This window comes from Panthera pardus, unplaced genomic scaffold, assembly GCF_024362965.1.
Source record: "Panthera pardus isolate Hobbes unplaced genomic scaffold, ASM2436296v1 HiC_scaffold_24, whole genome shotgun sequence".
NCBI classification, from domain to species: Eukaryota; Metazoa; Chordata; class Mammalia; order Carnivora; family Felidae; genus Panthera; species Panthera pardus.
The window spans coordinates 23,817,909-23,835,631 of record NW_026526810.1 but is presented as its reverse complement, the minus strand read 5'-3'; the positions used below and the strand labels follow the sequence as shown (position 1 = coordinate 23,835,631).

The 17,723-nt window shown below is 50.2% G+C and overlaps 1 long non-coding RNA gene across 1 annotated transcript; it reads right to left on the bottom strand.

Annotated features, from left to right (window-relative positions):
- Nucleotides 1-4,101: 4,101 nt before the first annotated feature.
- LOC109262673 (uncharacterized) lies at nt 4,102-14,617 on the bottom strand. Its single transcript, XR_002077864.2, has 2 exons — nt 14,377-14,617; nt 4,102-4,433 (listed from the first exon to the last, which is right to left on the bottom strand). It is a non-coding gene; the product is annotated as an uncharacterized LOC109262673 (long non-coding RNA).
- Nucleotides 14,618-17,723: the final 3,106 nt, after the last annotated feature.

Sequence of the window (17,723 nt, the reverse complement as noted above, 5' to 3'; positions counted from 1 at the left end):
TTTGGAGTGGCCAGTGCAATAAGCAGAATGAGCCTGCTGTGAAGTTTCTGTATCCCTTTATCTGCTTGCTGGTCTCTCCTCCTCCCCACACACACCTGTCTCCGTAGCTCCCCTTCACATCAGAGCATCAGTCTTCCTTTGTGCAGTGAGTGTAGCACCCACCCACGTCCCCTTCCTGCAGTCTGCTTAGTGGTGCGCTGCCCCTTGGCATCCCAGTCCCCATCCCATGCAAACCTCCAAGAGACTGATTTGCATAGCATTTTGCCTCTGTTTGCCTGGTGGCTTCCCTCTCTTTAAAAAAAAAAAAAAAAAAGTTAATGTTTACTTATTTATTTTTGAGAGAGAGGGAGAGCACCAGCAGGGGAGGGGCAGAGTGAAAAAGAGAGACACAGAATCCAAAGCAGGCTCCAGGCTCTGAGCTGTCAGCCCAGAGCCTGATGTGGGCTTTGAGCCGATGATCCATGAGATCATGACCTGAGCCGAAGTCAGACACTTAACCAACTGAGCCACCCAGGCACTCCACTTCTCTCTCTTTTTAAAGCCAGCCAGGAACTCTGAGTTCTGGCCTCAAGGAGCTCTACTCTGTGCCTGTCTGCCTCAGGAGGACAAGGTTCCTCAATCCTCCCTAGAGTCCAGGCTGGGACCAGAGTAAAGCCAGCAAGGTGCCTACAGTGAAAAAAAAAAAAAAAAAATAAGGAGGCACTCACTCCTTAAGTGCCAGTCTGCACTTGTAAGACCCTGAGGGTGAGTGCTTCCTCAAATTTTGCACCCTAGCTTCCTCGCTTGCCTTACCCCAGCCTCTGTTGGAGGTGTTCTGGCCTCTGGAGTCTGAAATCAAATTTCATCAAATATGCCCTAAAAGCTGTTAGGTCCAGAGTCTGTCCTTGAGCTGGCCTAGGCACCCCCTTCCCTGGCCCCTGAATCCTCTTAGAGGGGCAGCTAAAAGATGTAGGAAGAAGGTTTGAAGTGGGTAGGACTCTATATGAGAACAAGGATGGGAGGGGAGCCCCCACACCCCAGGAACTGAAAACCGTGTGGAAGGAATGTCAGAGTGACCTGCCCACAGAAGGAACCAGGCTGGCCAGACTGTGATTGGGACCAAGTGCTGATGTGAAACCCAGACGTCTGAGTTGAATTTGACCCCAGAGGGATCTGAAGGACTCCAGGAAAGGCCAGGCTGATGCGGGGATGATTTAGATCCCAGATCTCTGATAGGAATTAGCTGTGAAAGGGGCTACTGTGGACCAGGAGAAACAAGGCAGTAAAGGACCCTGCCTATGTGCCTGTGGGCATGGAGGTTGGGGGGTGTCCCCCATTTGCATGCCTAGGCCTCAGTACCTGCACTGGGGCAACCTTCCCCCCTCTTGGTCCTGCCCGTTCTTTACTCTGCAGGTAGCTTTATCATGCCTGATCCCTTGGGTGTCCCTCCTACTTTCCTGGGTGGCTCAGTTGGTTGAGTGTCCAACTCCTGATTTCGGCTGAGGTCAATCCCAGGGTCACAAGATTGAGCCCTGTGTTGGGCTCCATGCTGAGCATGGAGGCTGCTTAAGATTCTCTCTCTCTTGGGGCGCCTGGGTGGCGCAGTCGGTTAAGCGTCCGACTTCAGCCAGGTCACGATCTCGCGGTCCGTGAGTTCGAGCCCCGCGTCAGGCTCTGGGCTGATGGCTCGGAGCCTGGAGCCTGTTTCCGATTCTGTGTCTCCCTCTCTCTCTGCCCCTCCCCCGTTCATGCTCTGTCTCTCTCTGTCCCAAAAATAAATTAAAAACGCTGAAAAAAAAATTAAAAAAAAAAAAAGATTCTCTCTCTCTCTCTCTCTCTCTCTCTGCCCCTCTCCCTTCTCTCTCTCTCTCTCTCAAGTAAAAGCTAGGGGTGCCTGGGTGGTTCAGTCAGTTGAGTGTCAGACTTCAGCTCAGGTTATGATGTCATGGTTCATGAGTTTGAGCTTCACATCGGGCTCTCTGCTGTCAGTGCAGGGCCCACTTTGGATCCTCTGTTCTCCCCTGTCTCTTCCCTTCCCTATTTGTGTTCTCTCTCTCTGTCTCGAAATAAATAAACAAAAAATTAAATGGAATAAAATAAAATCTAAAAACTAAAAACAAAAACAAAGTGCATCTAGAGCCTGAAACCCATTCTGTGCCTGAGTTGCTATTTATGGTCTCAGGGAATGTTTTCTTTCTTTATTTCTCTTTTTTTGTTTGTTTGTTTTCTTTTAGAGAGAGAGAGAGTGGGCGAGTGAGAGGGGCAGAGGGAGGGAGAGAGAGAATATTAAATAGGCTCCACTCTCAGTGTGGACCCCGACACAGGGCTTGATCCCAGCACTCTGGGATCATGACTTGAGCTGAAATCAAGAGTCGGATGTTCAACCACTGAGCCACCCAGGTGCTCCACAGGAAGTGTTCTCTTGAGTCTAGTTGAAGGAGCGCGTGCCCTTGTTCACTGGCTTCTTCTAGTGATTGGGTGGCAGTGGTCTGTATGTCTGTGTGGTTGAAATGGAGTGGGCGGGTGAACCAAGAGAAGGGTGGGCTCCTTCCCTATCTGGGGAGGTGCTGAGCCAGTGCGCGCGCCTATTGAGGTGCTCCTGGATTATTCCAGGGTGGGCCTTCTGCATTCTCTGCGTGTCTGGGAGGCCTGAGCTCACTAGACAAACACCACCCTGGCAGCTGGCCTGCAGGGTATTGTTTTCAGGAGGTGTTTCCTCACTTTGTTTGGGAAAGGTAAAAACAAAGAAAAAATGGCCGATGATTCTGAGCCTCGCCAACCAGGGTGTGAAGTGATCTCAAACTCCCTGCCTCCCATATTTCTCCTCCTAGCTCCCTTAGGGCTGGGAAACTCCCAGGAGGATCTGGACCCAAGCTTCCACCTGACACTTACGAGACCTCTGGTTGGCAGGCTTGTGCCTAGTGTTGGCTTGTGTCCCTCCAGTGATGCGGAGTTCATTGTGCTCCAGAGAGTATGAGCTGCTAAAAACACAACAGACTTCGGAAAGAGGCTGAGAGGTGGTGGCCTGGAGAGGCTGGAGAGACGTGCTCATAAACCAGAACTGGTGGGGTAGACCCCACAGCACTGGCCCCGCAGCTTTGACAGTAAAGGGGAACAGAATACGCCACCGTAGAATGTGCCACTTTGGTGTGTGGATTATTTGAAGCTGAAGACATTTTGGGTCCAGCAGACTCAGGAAGGGCTTTTTACCTCCTCCTTAACTGCCTAAAAGAATTAGATAGGGGGCCTGTACCAAGAAGAGAGCTATTACCAGAGATGACTTTTTACAACAAAAAGAATTATCTGCATGGCATGGAAAACATTTGTTTACCAAACATTTGCTCTTCCCATCTTCCTGTGAATTCTCTTCCTCCACTTTGAAGTCCCAGACCCCCTACCCCCTTCTTCTTAGCTCAGGATAGCAGATAAGCCTCAATTACCTGACTATCATTGGGGGTCTTCTATTTTTATGGGTTTCCCGTACACACGAAATGTGTTTTTCTCATGTCAATCTTTTTTTTTTTCATGTTTATTGATTTATTTTTGAGAGAGAGAGAGCAGGGGAGAAGCAGAGAGAGAGGGGGGCAGAGAGAATTCCAAGCAGGCTCTGTGCCATCAGTGCAGAGCCCGATTTGGGGCTTGAACCCACGAACCGCAAGATCATGATCTGAGCCGAAATCAAGAGTTGGCTACTGAACCAACTGAGCCACCCAGGCACCCCTCTTGTTAATCTGTTTTATGTCAAGTTAATTAGTAGACCAGCCAAAGGACAGTTTCCGGCCCCTATAACAGTGTCTGGGGTCCACTGGCCAATGAGGTAAGTCCCAGGGAGAGGGATTCCAGCTCAAAAAGAAGAAAGACTTTCAGCAGAACTGGAGGCCAGTGATTTGGTTTGGGGGGAACTAATGAGTTTTCTGTCACTGAGGAGTACATAGAGAGTAGCCCGTAGGTGGGACTGCGAGAGCTTCCAGAAGGGCCCCCAGGGGGCCCCTCCGGATGGGACAGGACCCTACCGACCCTACCGAGGCAGGCTAGGTCCAAGGACCCAGAGGGGGCCCTGCAGGACGAGCCAAGAAAGTTGGTTTCATACAGGATAGAAATCAAACGCGAACCAGGCAGAAGTGAGAGCAGAGTTTAATTGAATAGCGTAAGTGAAGGCACACAGCTGATGGGAGTATCTGGGGGACTCAGAAAAGGAGGGAGTCTCTCCGCCACTTGGGTTAGGGGTTTCTATTGGAAGGGGGTCCAGGATACACATTCCTTCAGGAATCCAGGGTAGGGTCTGATCAAAGGCGAGTGTCAGGTGAACAGTAGGTGTTTTTCCATAAATCACCAAAGGTAGGGGGGATTGATGCCAGTGTTGACCGAGGTTTGTTCAAAGCTACCGTCCTGGAACATGTTTGGGATCCAGTTCTTCTTACATAGTATCAGGTGTTTGGGGGCCTGGGAAGAAACTTAGAGAATGATTAAGTTTCTTGTCTCCCCGTGGAGTGGGAACATAGCTTCTTTGGTTTACTCAGATGCAAAATATAGAGCATGAGCAAACTTAGGAGAGAAACAACCGAAATGGAGCCTTTCTAAAATGGAGTCCCTTCACTTTCTCTATCTCACTCCTTTGGGAAGATGGCCAGGAAGGGTATCTCCTCCCCAAATCCCCGCTGGCCCATCTGAGAGAGGGCTGGCAGGCTGGAGGGCTGGGGCGGTGGAGCCTGGGCATTGCCCAAATATCCTGCTCTCAGGACATGCCTCTCCTCTGGGCATCAGCAGTTGGACTTTGGCTTCCTCCCCAGTCCGGTTTCTATCCCAGCTCCTGTCACGACTCCACACATTCTCACAGCCAGGTGAAGGCAGGACTGCTAAGGAAAACCCCACTGCCCAGCATAGACCAGAGCACCGCAGTGCCCTCAGACTCCTCAGGGCTGGGCCTCACCTCCCTCTAGTGCCTCCTGGACCCAGGTGAGTGAGGGGCCTCCCCTCTCAAGGCCCAGACCTGCTGCTCCAGTGAAGCCTCTGGGGTCTGACCAATACACCTTGCCCCTCCTGTGCTGTGAGCCTCGCCTCTCTCCGGGAGAACTCCTTCACAGCCAGATACTGGAAGGGCAAGCCTGCTTCAGGGACAGGCACTGATAGGGAAGGGGGTTCTGGGACACTGCACAGGGGAGGTAGTGGGGGCCAGAGGGACCCTCCTTCAGCTGAGGGTCTTGCAGGTGGGCCTGCTCTGGGAGTGAGGCAGGGGGAACGCATTCAAATGAGATGTAAATTACCTACAGTGCCCCAGCCTGTCCCACAGCCATCCCTTCCTCTTCCTCCTGCCCCAGGGAGACCACGCTGGGTCTGAGCAGCCACCAAGGAGGCTCAGAGCTGGGTCAGCCTCTTCCCCTCAGCCCCTTTACCCTTAAGAGAGTTTTCTTTCCTCTGACAGCCTCAGTTTCCCCACACGAGCTATCTCCAAGAGCTTGTCTCAAGTGAACTGAGGCTGTCTGGCCAGGCCTTAGGGTGAGGTGGCCTAGGGGGTGGGGGGGATCTTGGAGGCCAGAGAAAGCAGGAGGCAGTCTCAGTCCTAGGGCCTGACATCCCAACAATGTGGCCAGCCAGCCTCTGGCTCCAAGGTGAAAGGTGATGGGCCTGGGGGTAGGGGTGGGCAAGAGGTGGGGACAGCTTGTGCTCTAGGTATTCAAAGATCAGGATGGTGGGGGCTGTGCACCCCAAGTGCAGGCAGTAAGAGGGGCATCATACGCAGAGAATTTAAAAACAATAATAAAGTTTATCTGCCTTTTATTTTCACCCTGTGCCAGCACTTTTAAACCAGGTCAGTGATAAAAGACTCCTCTCTGAAAGTCTTACTGATCAAAGTTCTAACAATTGCTACAATTACTATTGAATTTTTATAATAAACAAAATAAGCTTCAGATTAGCACCTTTACTGCTTATTGAGGAATATTGTGTTCTACATAAACGTTCACTCAGAGAATTCCCTGTTACACACGCACGGACAAGCTGTAGGGTCCCCGCTGCCCATTCCGGGCCATTCCTGTCTCCAGTCCCTGCAGGACATGGTCCTATGTGTAAACAGTGGATTCCAAATACACCAGGATAGTCCAATGGTTGTAAAGACGAAGAAACAGAACTTGAGTGCCTTCAATTCTGCCACTCTGTGACAGCTTGGAGGTTTTATTTCTGTTTAAATTTAAGCTAGTTAGGGGTCCCTGAGTGGCTTAGTCCGTTGAGCATCCAACTTCAGCTCAGGTCATGACCTCAAGTTCTGGGAGTTCGAGCCCCACATCAGGCTCTGTGCTGACAGCTCAGAGCCTGCAGCCTGCTTCAGATTCTGTGTCTCCCTCTCTGCCCACTCCCTTGCTCATGTTCTGTCTCTCTCTGTCTCAAAAATAAATAAATGTTTAAAAAAATAATTAAAAAATAAAATTTAAACTAGTTAAATGGTGCAAAGTAAGAGAGGTAATAATTTTTGTCTGATAAATGCAAACTCTAGTTCATTATGAAATATATTCATTTCATTTCCTTATCATGTAGAGGAGGGAAGTATTAAAGAATGGTCCACTATGAGAGTCAGATATGCTTGATAGAGTCAAATTTCTTGAGCAGCTCTGCAGGGGGGAACCCAGCCACTTCTCCACCCTGGGGGACCTTGACCCCATGGGGAGGGCAGGGAAGGTGTTCGGCCTCCCCAGAGAAACCGCCCTCGCTGACATTCCCAGCCCAGCAGTGGGCACCATCCCCCATTCCAGCTTCACCTGTGGGTGAGAATCCTCAGTATAGCCTGAAGCCACCTCGTTGCACCAGGTCAGAGGGGCAGGGAATGGCATGGCCCCAGCTTAGCTGTGAGGGAGCTCTGATGAGAAGCAGAGGCCCCAAGCGTTCCAACCTCAGCCAGGGAGGACAGCCTGGAAGACGTCTAGGAAACCGACAGGTGCTCTCCAGCTTCAGCCTGCAGCTCCCATCCTACCCCACTGTCTCCCCTGCATGACTGGAGGTGCATAAAATATGCCAGTGTGTCTTAAGCATTATTTTGAGCTGAAGATATTTGAGAATCAGCACATGCAGGAAGAGGCGCTTTTTTCTTAACTTCCCCTTATCTGCCTAAAATCAGAGCCTCCCAAAAGAATTCCAGCGTCATAGGGGGCACCTGGGTGGCTCAGTAGGTTAAGAATTCCAGCGTCATAAACCCCCTCCCCAGGAGTTTTGCAACCAGAGAAGATTGACTCCTGTCACCTGAGACCAGGATAAGAAATCACCTAAACAGACATATCACAAAACGATCTTATCTCCCATCTATTGTAGAGGCCCATGTATCTTTCCTAAAAGTCATTTGTTTTCCCATAAAGTGTCATTTCTCCCCTCCCCCTTCCCTTATTGGGACGGGATCTAACATCTGACAAGGGGAAAAATATAGAGAACTCATGCAACTAAAGAGCAAAACAAAAAACAAACAATCCAACTAAAAATGGGCAAAAGAACTGAATAGAGATTTCTCCAAAGAAAACATCCAGATGGCCAACGGATACATCAAAAGATGCTCAACATCACTCATCATCAGGGAAATACAAATCAAAACCACAATGAGATATCACCTCACACCTGTTAGCATGACTGTCATCAAAAAAGACAAGAAATAATGAGTGTCGGCAAAGATGTGGAGGAAAGGGAACCCTGGTGCACCATTGGTAGAAATGCAAACTGGTGTAGCCACCGTGGAAAACAGTATGGAGGTTCCTCGAGAAATTAAAAAGAGCTGCCCTATGATTCAACAACCCCACTTCTAGGCATATATGTAAAGGAAAGGAAAGCAGGATCTCAAGGACATGACTGTACTCCCGTGTTCATTGCAACATAATTCAACACAGCCAAGACATGGAAACAGCATAAGTGTCCATCGAGGGATAAATGGTACATATATGCAGTGGAATATTATTCAGCCAGGAGGAAGAAGAAAATCTGCCATTTGCAACATGGATGGACCTTGAGGGCATTATGCTGAGTGTCAGGCAGAGAAAGACAAATACTGTAACGTATCACTTGTATGTGATATGTGCAGAACTCGTAGAAACAGAGAATACGGTGTTGGTTGCCAGGGGCTAGGAGGATGGGGGCAAGGGAGAGTTGTCGGTCCAACAGTAAAAACTTTGAGTTATAAGATGAATAAGTTCTGGGGATCTAATGTGTAGCATGGTAATTATAGTCAATAATACCGTATTATATAGTTGAAAGTTGCCAAGAGAGTACATCTTGACAGTTATCACCATGAAAAATAAATACTCATTCTATGACATGATGGAGGTGTTAGCTAACCTATGATGGTAATCATTTTGCAATACATAACTGTATTAAATCAACACGTACTACTTAAACTTACACAGTGTTGTATGTCAATTAAATCTCAAGAAAACTGGAAAACAAAATTGGGTGTAGGAGCCCCAAATTCTAACTGCTTCTTTGAGCACATTTTCCATGAGCTCCTGCATTAGTGCATGAATAAACTTTATCTTTTCTTCTATTAATTTTTTAATCTGTCAGTTTAATTCACAGGTCCTCAATCACTGGATCTAAGTAGGTAGAGGAAAAGTTTGTCCTCCCCAACATGATTAGAATCAAAATAGTACTAGGTAACATTCATTGATCATGTACTATATGCCAGGCCCCGTCCTAAACCTTTATATGTGTTATCTAATTTAATCCACCTAATATCCCTTTGAGGTGGATGCTGTTGTTAGCCCCATTTAATAAAAACAAAAGTTGGGCACCTAGCTGACTCAGTCGGTGGAGCATGTGACTCTTGATCTTGGGGTCATGAGTTCAGGACCCACACTGGGTGTAGAGCTCACTAAGGAAAGAAAGAGGAAGGAAGGAAAGAAGCAAGGAAGGAAGGAGAGGGGGAAGGAGGGAGGGAGAAAGAAATATAAAAATAAAAACAAAACTTAAGGCATAAAGAGGTTAACTTGCCCAAGGCACAGAGAATAAGCAGTGGAGCTGGGATTTGAACCAGTCATACCCAGAGCTCAAGCCTAAGGAGCTGGGGCCAGGCCACAGGTGCTGTGGGTCCTGCTTCTGGCTCTGCCACCACTGGCTCTGTAACTTGGGACCTCAGTTTCCCTGTCTTCACAGAGGGGTAGTAATGTCCCTCCTAGCTCTGATAGTTCTCAGTCCCAAGACAGTGGGGCCGGCAAGGACACCAGCTGGAGTGTGACCCATCTACATGGCCAGCAGAGATAATGTCGTACTACAGGAAGAAGCCCTTGGCTGCAGAGGGAGGGGCTGGGCTGAAGCCCTAAGACTTGGGTGTTCTACCCACTTCTGCCACTGCCTTACCGTGGACCTTTGGACCAATTGCTTGTCTTTCTGAGTCTCAGTGCCTTCATATCTCATCTACCTGGTCTTTAGTCTTGAAGATCCGAAGACAGAGTGTAAACTATATAGAATATACTCAAAATGTAGAGTATCAGTGCATGAATTGTGAGTCCCAGTGATATGGTGACCGCACCTCAGCATCAACATATGAGGGTTGCCTAATTTGCATATTTATCAGACCTGCTGCCAGGTTTGAGGGGGTGGTGGAGCCTGCATATGTGCCAGTCCAATCAAGAGCAACACCTCATTTAACTAATTTGCCTGTAGCCAATCATAGTGAAGACATGAATGGCAACTCCCTTAGAGGAACTGTAGTATGATAAAAAAAATATTATATATGTAATTGGGGCTCCTGAGTGGCTCCTTTGGTTAAGTGTCTGACTCTTGATTCAGCTCTGGTCATGATCTCTCTGTTGGTAAAGTTCAAGCCCCGCATCAGGCTCTGCACTGAGAGTGCAGAGCCTGCTTGGAATTCTCTCTCTCTCTCTCTCTCTCTCTCTCTGCCCCTGCCCCACTCTTGCTCTCTCTCTCTCTCTCTAAATAAATAAATAAACTTTAGAATTTATGCTAATGAGGTGACTTAGGGTGGGTGGCCCCCAAGATAGTTTCAGGATGGGGGCTGATCACCAGAAACGCCAAATATGTGATTTCAGCTCCACACCCACCCTGACCTGGGAGGAGGGAGAGAGGGCTGACTATTGGATTATAAAAACTCTTTTACAACAAGATTCAGAGAGCCTCCGAGTTGGTAAATACATGAAGGAGCAGGGTGGGCGGGTAGTGTAGCTGCAGAGGGCACGGAAGCTCCGTGCCTTATCCCCATGCCTTGCCCCATGCGTGTCTTCCATTTGACTGTTTGTATCTTTCATAATAAGCTGGTAAGTGTAAGTAAAGTGTTTTCCTGAGTTCATTCTAGCAAATGACTGAAACTGGGGGGTGGGGCGATTGTGGGAACCCCTGAGTTTATAGTCAGCCCAGCAGAGGTGTGCGTAGCCCAGGCACCCCATTTGCAACTGGCGTCTGAAGTGGGGCTAGTCTTGTGGGACTGAGCCCTTTAAGTTGTAAGATCTGAGGCTAACTCCAGGTAGACAGTGTCAGAATTAAGTTGACTTGCTGGACACCCAGTTAGAGAATTGGCTGTTGGCGTGGAAAAAACTACACACGGGAAACACTTACAAAAACGGAGTTCTCCGCTACAGAGTGTAAGAGCCATGCTGGGTGCATGCTGTCTCTCAGCAACATGCACAGAAAAGTTTGAAATAAAGGGCAAGTGTCCATCAGGAGGCTCTGCGTGCTGCCCTGAAGAGCTTCAAACCAGAGCTGCTGCAGAATAACATTCGGGGAGGCAGCACTGTTGGCGAGAGGGCACGTCTATACCAGTAAAGCGGACCACCACGGGCATCGCCTAGAGCCGTGGCCCGTTTACTTCTGCCCCAAAGCAATGCGTATGATTCTATATTAGGATCTTTTGTAATATCTTTCTTTTCTTTTTTTAGTTTATTTTGAGAGAGAGAGAGTGCTCGTGCGCATGAGCAAGCAGGGGAGAAGCAGAGAGAGAGAGAGAGAGAGAATCCCGACCAGGCTCCCCTTGTCAGCTCGGAGCCCCAAGCGGGGCTGGAACTCACAAACTGAAACTGGGATCGTGACCTGAGCTGAAATCAAGAGCCGGTCGCCCAGGCGTCCCTGTTTTAGGATTTTTTATGTTGAATAACCATATAATAAGTGTGAATAATTTGGACGTGCTACCCATCTTATCCTGGGTCCTCTGAAAAACCGAGTTGGATGCAAGGACTAAGGACTAAGGTGCTAACACTTTATTTGGGAGAAGAAGGAAAGGGAGGGAGGCCAGGGGAGGTGGAATGCACTGTGTGATGTGTGACCGAGCTGACGGTATCCTCACAGCAAGCAAGCATGTCCCTCCGCTTGGGGATGTGGCCAGAGGGTTACAAGGAGGAATGGCACCTTGGAGCAGTCCCAGGGGAGACAAACGAGGCAGAATTTATCTGCCCAGCTGCTCCCCATCTCCTATTTCTTGTTGGCCAAGTTTCACCTCAGTTGGAGTGAAATCACCCATTCTTAGGGGTTCATCACCAAGTTCCTCGGTGGTGCGATCCGTGCCTTGTGATGTGGCATTTTCTCCTATTCTAAAAGCGGAGCGTCGCCCAGTGCTGGTGGTGTGCCGGACAAGAGGACGAAAGCCGATTGCTGAGTGAATCTGAGCAAATACTCAAGGTCTGCACCTGCAGATGCTCTTCTGTTTGGGATCCAAAGTTGCTTTGAAGCCAGGAGAATCAGTACAATGTGTTCACTGCATTGACACACTTTCTCCTTCTGTAAAATGAGGGAGCTGAGGATGACCTTCATGTCTCCCTACTCCAATTCTGGGGCGGGGGAGGGGGAGGTAGGAAGGCCACCAGGGGCCCAGCACAGCTCACTCACACCTCTGCCTTCGGCTGTCTGTGACCACACCCCCCAAGCCATCTCCCAGCACAGCCCAATAACAGAACTCACATTCTCCAGTAACCACTTACTGTATGCCAGGGACCCGTAAGTGAATCAGACCCCGTCTCTACTGTTTGATTGCTAATAATAGCCGCCCCTAATACCACCTTTTATTGTGGCAACAGCTTTGTGTCTGGCATATAAGCATGAACATACACACATGCATCTTGTTTAATCCTGCCCACAACCTTGAAGTTATGCATCATTTCCCCATGTTACAGATGGAAAAACTAAGGCTTGCACTTGATCTTAGCCAAAAGGCCGAGAAGCGATGGAAAAACTAAGGCTTGGATAATGCTCTGGGATTTGCCCAAGACCACGAAGGAGTAGGAGGAGCCTGATGTAGACTTAACCCATACTATAGTTTGAATATTATGGGAAAGTCAACTGAAGAACATGCTAGAGGGATGCCCATTTTTCCTTAATCAGGCAGCTTTTCTCAATATACTATAAAGTTGTTTGTGGCCAATGCCCCTGCACACACTTCAGGCTAAGGGTCCTGGGTGGCCTCCTGTCTGGGTATGAGTGTGTGTGTGTGAGTGCTCACCCTCTTCCTCTCCTCAGTGCAGCACAGCCTGATAGCTAGAGGGCTGAGCTTCGGCCCCCATTATGGGTCATCAGGGGCACACAACTCTTAGGCTGAACTTGTGTCATCAGGCTTTGGGGTCCTCTTGTCCTTTGCCCACACTTTGCAGCCCTCCTCCCTGGTGAGACGCTCCCTCCAGCAACTGGTCTGGAGCATCTGGCCACACCTGAGAAACAGAACCCAAATCACCCTGGTCTGGGGCTGGTGTTGTATGAAGAGTGCCTCTTCCAAACTCTATCAGGAAGTAGACACCTGGGGCACCACGGTCATTCCGCTCAAGGGAACAAACCGCCATGCTTAATAAGTGGAAATATTTTTTAAGCCAGGAAGCCTGCTGCTCTAAATTTGCTAAAACTGGGTCAATATTTGGCTTCAATCCCGAGGACAAATATCAGTATGGAGAAAAGTTTTATAGTTGTCAGTGTTCTGCAGACCAATGAATGTGGCCAATTACATGTTGTACAGATGGGCAGTGAACTGGGTGTTTGAAAATGTTACCTTTCACTTGTGTAGAAGCAAAAGACACATTTTTAGAAAGTATTTTCAAAAAGAGAAAAGTGGCACAATATAAAAATAAAATGGAAGAGATAAGCCTGATAGTTGGCGATCAACGTTCCATAACAAAACCGAGTCTTGCTTGTTGAACAAGTTTTTGCCCACTTGCAATGCTCTGTGAGTGCTTTCCCCAAGTGGGGGTTCTCACTGAGGAGGGAGGGAGGGTTTGGGAATCTCTTTGGTCTCTCCTCTCCTTCCCCCCCCCCAGGATCCCCCACCAATGTGAGGTCTGGTGCACTGGCCCACCTGGCCTCCTGTTCCTCCCCACCCACCCCACTGGCCATCCTTCCCGGGACAGGCAGTGATATGATGCATTCAGCACAGTGATTTGCCCAGGGCGAGCCTCTCTCCCACTTCCATTTCTTTTTGGTTTTTTAAGCTTTTCAATGTTTATTTATTTTTGAGAGAGAGAGAGAGAGAGACAGAGACAGAGTGCAAGTGGGGGAGGGGCAGGGAGAGAGGGAGACATAGAATTCGAAGCAGGCCCCAGGCTCTGAGCTGTCAGTACAGAGCCCGATGCGGGCCTCGAACCCAAGGACTGCAAGATCATGACCTGAGCTGAAGTCGGATGCTTAACCAACTGAACCACCCAGTCACCCCTCTCCCAACCCCATTTGGGTGCCTAGCATATCCTGGCTTGAAGGTTGGGACCCGGGTCTAGACTGAAGGCCTCTGGGAAGGGAAGATGCTTGACTTGACTTTGTGGGTCATCTCTCTGGATCGGAGGAGGATCCATCCGGCCAGAGGAGCAGCCTGGTAGTTGGTGGGTCCCATAAATACGTGCCAAGTCTTGGGGCTCATCCACCTCCACCTCCCCATTGGCAGTTCTGCACTTGCCCTGTGAGTATCCCCATACTGGAAGGAGGGGATTTATTTATTAAATAAATAAAAAGAACATTATAATGGTTGAGAGAGAAATCGCGGAAAAAAAGGAAAAAGCCTTCCTTTCTGCTTTTTGAACAGGAACGCTATAATTTCCCTTTGCACTTGGCCTGGCAAATTATGTAACCAATCGTGGATGCAGGTTGTGCTGGAGCCAGCTCTCACTAGCTCCCAACTCCATGTTCAGTGACATCATGTTAGAAGCTTAAAAGGGCCATGGTGGTAATAGTACAGAAATCAGGCAAATGCTGCAAAGCAGGACTTTTTTTTTTTTTTTTTTTTTTTTAAGAGCTGATTGTTAAACATTTACCAGCACACCATTACAGAGCATTAAATAACACTGGAAACTTCCTACTCTTGTACTGACTAAACCCAAAGGCCCAAACTTCTATGGAGACACTGTGGAGCCCTGGAAGGAAGGCCAGGGAAGAAAGCCAGGGACTGACCCAAACCACTTCACCACTGTTATCAGGATGAGGAAACAAGCTCAGAGAGGTAATGGGACTCACCCAAGACCACACAGCAGGACAACTGCTGAGCTTACATTTGGATCCAAAGTCCTGGCTCTTCGGAGAGGCTCTTTAGAGCTGCATGTCTCCTGTCCCTGCACAGCACCTAGCGCAGGGTCTGAACTTCGGGAATAACTAGGACCAAAGTGCTCAGGAGGAGCAGGCAGGAGGGGAGCTGGGGGAAGGACCCAGAAGTCCCAACCCTGCAGTTTTGTCCTCTTCCAGGACCTTCACAGCCTGAGGCAGAGGCCTGTACAAATGAGCAGCAGGACAGAACGTTCCAGCAGCCAGTGACTGCATCAGAGGCACAAATATTTGCTAAGCCCAGGGGCCTCCCAGACATTCTGGCAGGATTGGGGAAAGCAAGTGTATGGAGCCTCTCCCTCTGGGGCCAGGAAATCCAGAGAAGGTAAGAGCCCCTTGAAGAGGTGTCCCCTGACCCCATTCTCTTCGTCACATTTGTATACTAGGCTCTCACACCCGTAAGTAGGTAAAGTCTTATCACAAAGCACCTTCTCAGCCGTGAGCAGAACAGAGAGCTGACCCCCCTTTTACAGATGAGGAAAGCCAGGCCCACAGAGGGAAGAGACTGTGTGAAAGGGCTGGGAAATGGGAGAGCCTGAAGTGGAGACAGGACCAGAAAGCTAACACCCAGCACCAACAGTCTCCCATCCTGCACTGGGTCTGCTGCCCCCTTCCTCAAGAACTTCCCTTAAGCCTTGGACTAGTCGGATCCTTAAGCTTGGACTAGTTGGTAGTCCCTGACGGACTGCCAGACCATCTTCTCTGGTCAGACCTCCCGTACCCTTGTTTCTTCCCCTCTCTTCTTACCTCCCAGCTCAGGGAGCCCTTGCAGCCCCACACTCTCCCCCAGTCTTGCCCTTCCTGCCTTGCCTAGCTCAGACCTCCAGTCCGGGAAGCTGTCCGGGACTGTTCCTGCCCACAGGGCTCTTGCCCTCACAAGAATGGGAGCATGAAGGACTGGAAGCAAGGGTCTGGATCCTAGTTGCAGCTCTGTCACCAACTTGCGGGGTGACCTGGGGCTACCTTGCGAGTCTCAGATTGCTCATCTGGACTCAGCTCTCCTGCCTCACCAGGGAACTGAGAGTCCGGGTGGGAAAATCCTGGCAGTGGACACAGGCCACAGCCGCTGGGGTTCTTGTCGGCATCAGCATTGTCCAAACTTTAGGCTCCATTCAGATCCATTGTCATCCAGCCACACCTTGTATTGTCTTCTGCCTCTGGGGAGGGCGAGGGGCTAGGGGAGGCCTGTGTCTGGCCTGAGAGCTCAGCTGGGCTGGGTGCTGTGGGCCCAGCAGCCCCTGCTCCTCTCCACTGGCTCCAGTAAGCCAGACCTGGGTGTGGGGTTTGGGGGGCCTGCAGCAAGAGGGTTTGGAGGCCACCTTGAGTCCCAGCCCCTAGGCAGCTGGGTCCTTCAAACCCCCAGGGTGTTAACAACTTTTCCCAGTTAAGAGCAAATTCCCTCTCCATGCTAACAAAATTAGAAAGGGCCCCTGGGAAGTGCTGGAGTCTTCCCTCCCCCCACCCCACCACCAACCCTCACAGACTCTTGAAGGGCCACAATGCATAGAATCAGAGACTGTCACAGCAACGCACCGTAATTGTACAGATGAGAAAACTAAGACCTAAAGAGAGACGGGGACTCGCCACCACCGCGTGGAGACGCTAGTGTGTTCAGAGGGAGGGCCCTTGTCTTGAGGCTTCGTGGGCCTTCCAAGCACCAGCTTTTTATTTAGTTGTAATGTTATTTTGAGTTGCTTTGGGGGATTAGGCCCTTTCGGAGTCACCCATTGGCGCCGCCACTGCTCCGGGTTTTGGACGTCTGAGGTTTTTGGAAACGAGACCAATTCCCACGGGCGCCGAGCGACCTCCTGGAGCGGGTTCCGAGGTCCTGGACTTTCGGATGTCCCAGGACTCGGCTGGGCTCCCTGAGGGAGCGGGGCGGGCTCTGGGGGCGGGGCTCCGGGGGGCGGGGCCAGTGACTGTGACCCCGTCCCCCGGCCTGAACCCACTCGGTAAACAGGCGGCCGTGGCGCCTGGGGGCTTCTGCTGCAAGCCGGGCGAGGAGTTACATCACGGTTCCCGGGAGCTTCCTGCCCCGACGGCCAGGTCCCCGTGGCCCTCGCCTGCCCGCCTGACGCCGGTGTCCGAGGAGCAGAGGGTGGCGAGGCGCCCGTCTGCCCTGGCCTGCTTGCCTGCGCTCTCCCCGCAGGCCCGTGGGGCTTCGTGGAGATCTGGCTCGGCTGGAGGGTGGGGCCTCTGCCTCAGCCGCGCAGAATCTGCGTCTCAGTTTCCCCGTCTCTGAAACCAGGGGCTGCGTTAGGAGTGGGTGTCTCCCAGTTGGGGGACGAGGAGATGCTCCTTGAGCCTCTGGCGAAGGGCGGCCCTAGGAGGGTCAGTGACTCTGACTTGGCTTTCGACTTTAGCCAAGGGGTGGCTGCTCACAAAGCCACTTGACTCAGAAGGCAGTCGCGGCCCCCGAGGGCCTTAGGGACCACTCAGCCTCGCAGAAGAAGGATGACTTTGTAGTACCCTAGCCTACCCCTCTCCCCACTTGTTGCGGACACAGACCCTCTGGGTAAAATGAAAAACTTGGTCTCAGGCTACCACTCTCCCAGAGCTTTGGAAAAGATACTCGGTTGCACAACCTGGAGGGAGATTTCTGCGCAACAACAGCTTCCCCCTTGGGGCCTGAGAGAAACAGGCTGCCTGAGGAGGCAGGGGGCACCTTGCGCTTGGGAGACACCCAAGCAAATGTGGGCCAGAGCTGGTGAGGGAGGCGGTAGAAAGGATGCTTGCTGAGATCTCCGGGGGCTGCCCAGTCCTGGGACTTGACTATTTGGTGATTCTGCACCAACACTGTCCAAAAAGAAAAGCACTAGCCACATGTAGCTGTTGAGCACTTGAAATATGGTGTGGGGACCCACTCAGAACCCCAGAGCTGGCATGAAGATTATCTTAAGACATTTGAGATTCAACCAATGCAGGAAAAAGGCTTCCTCAGAGCTTCCCTTATCTGACTAAGAACATCAACTTCTGGGAAGTGAGGCTACCATAAATCCTGTCTTCAAAAGAGCTTTATGGCCCAGAAGAAGATGAGAGACCATCCATACCCGTATAGATAAATATTATCACAGACTCTCTTATCTTATGTTCTCCTAAAAGTCCATTTGTCTTTGCTAAAGAAATCTATTTGTTTTTCCCATTGAACCACTTCCCTCCACTCACTTTTCCTTACTAAGGTCTGTAAACCTTTACCTGTAATAGTTTGAGACTCCTACTTCCTTTGTTCCTTTGTTGGCTCCTGTATGCATACCAATACCCCC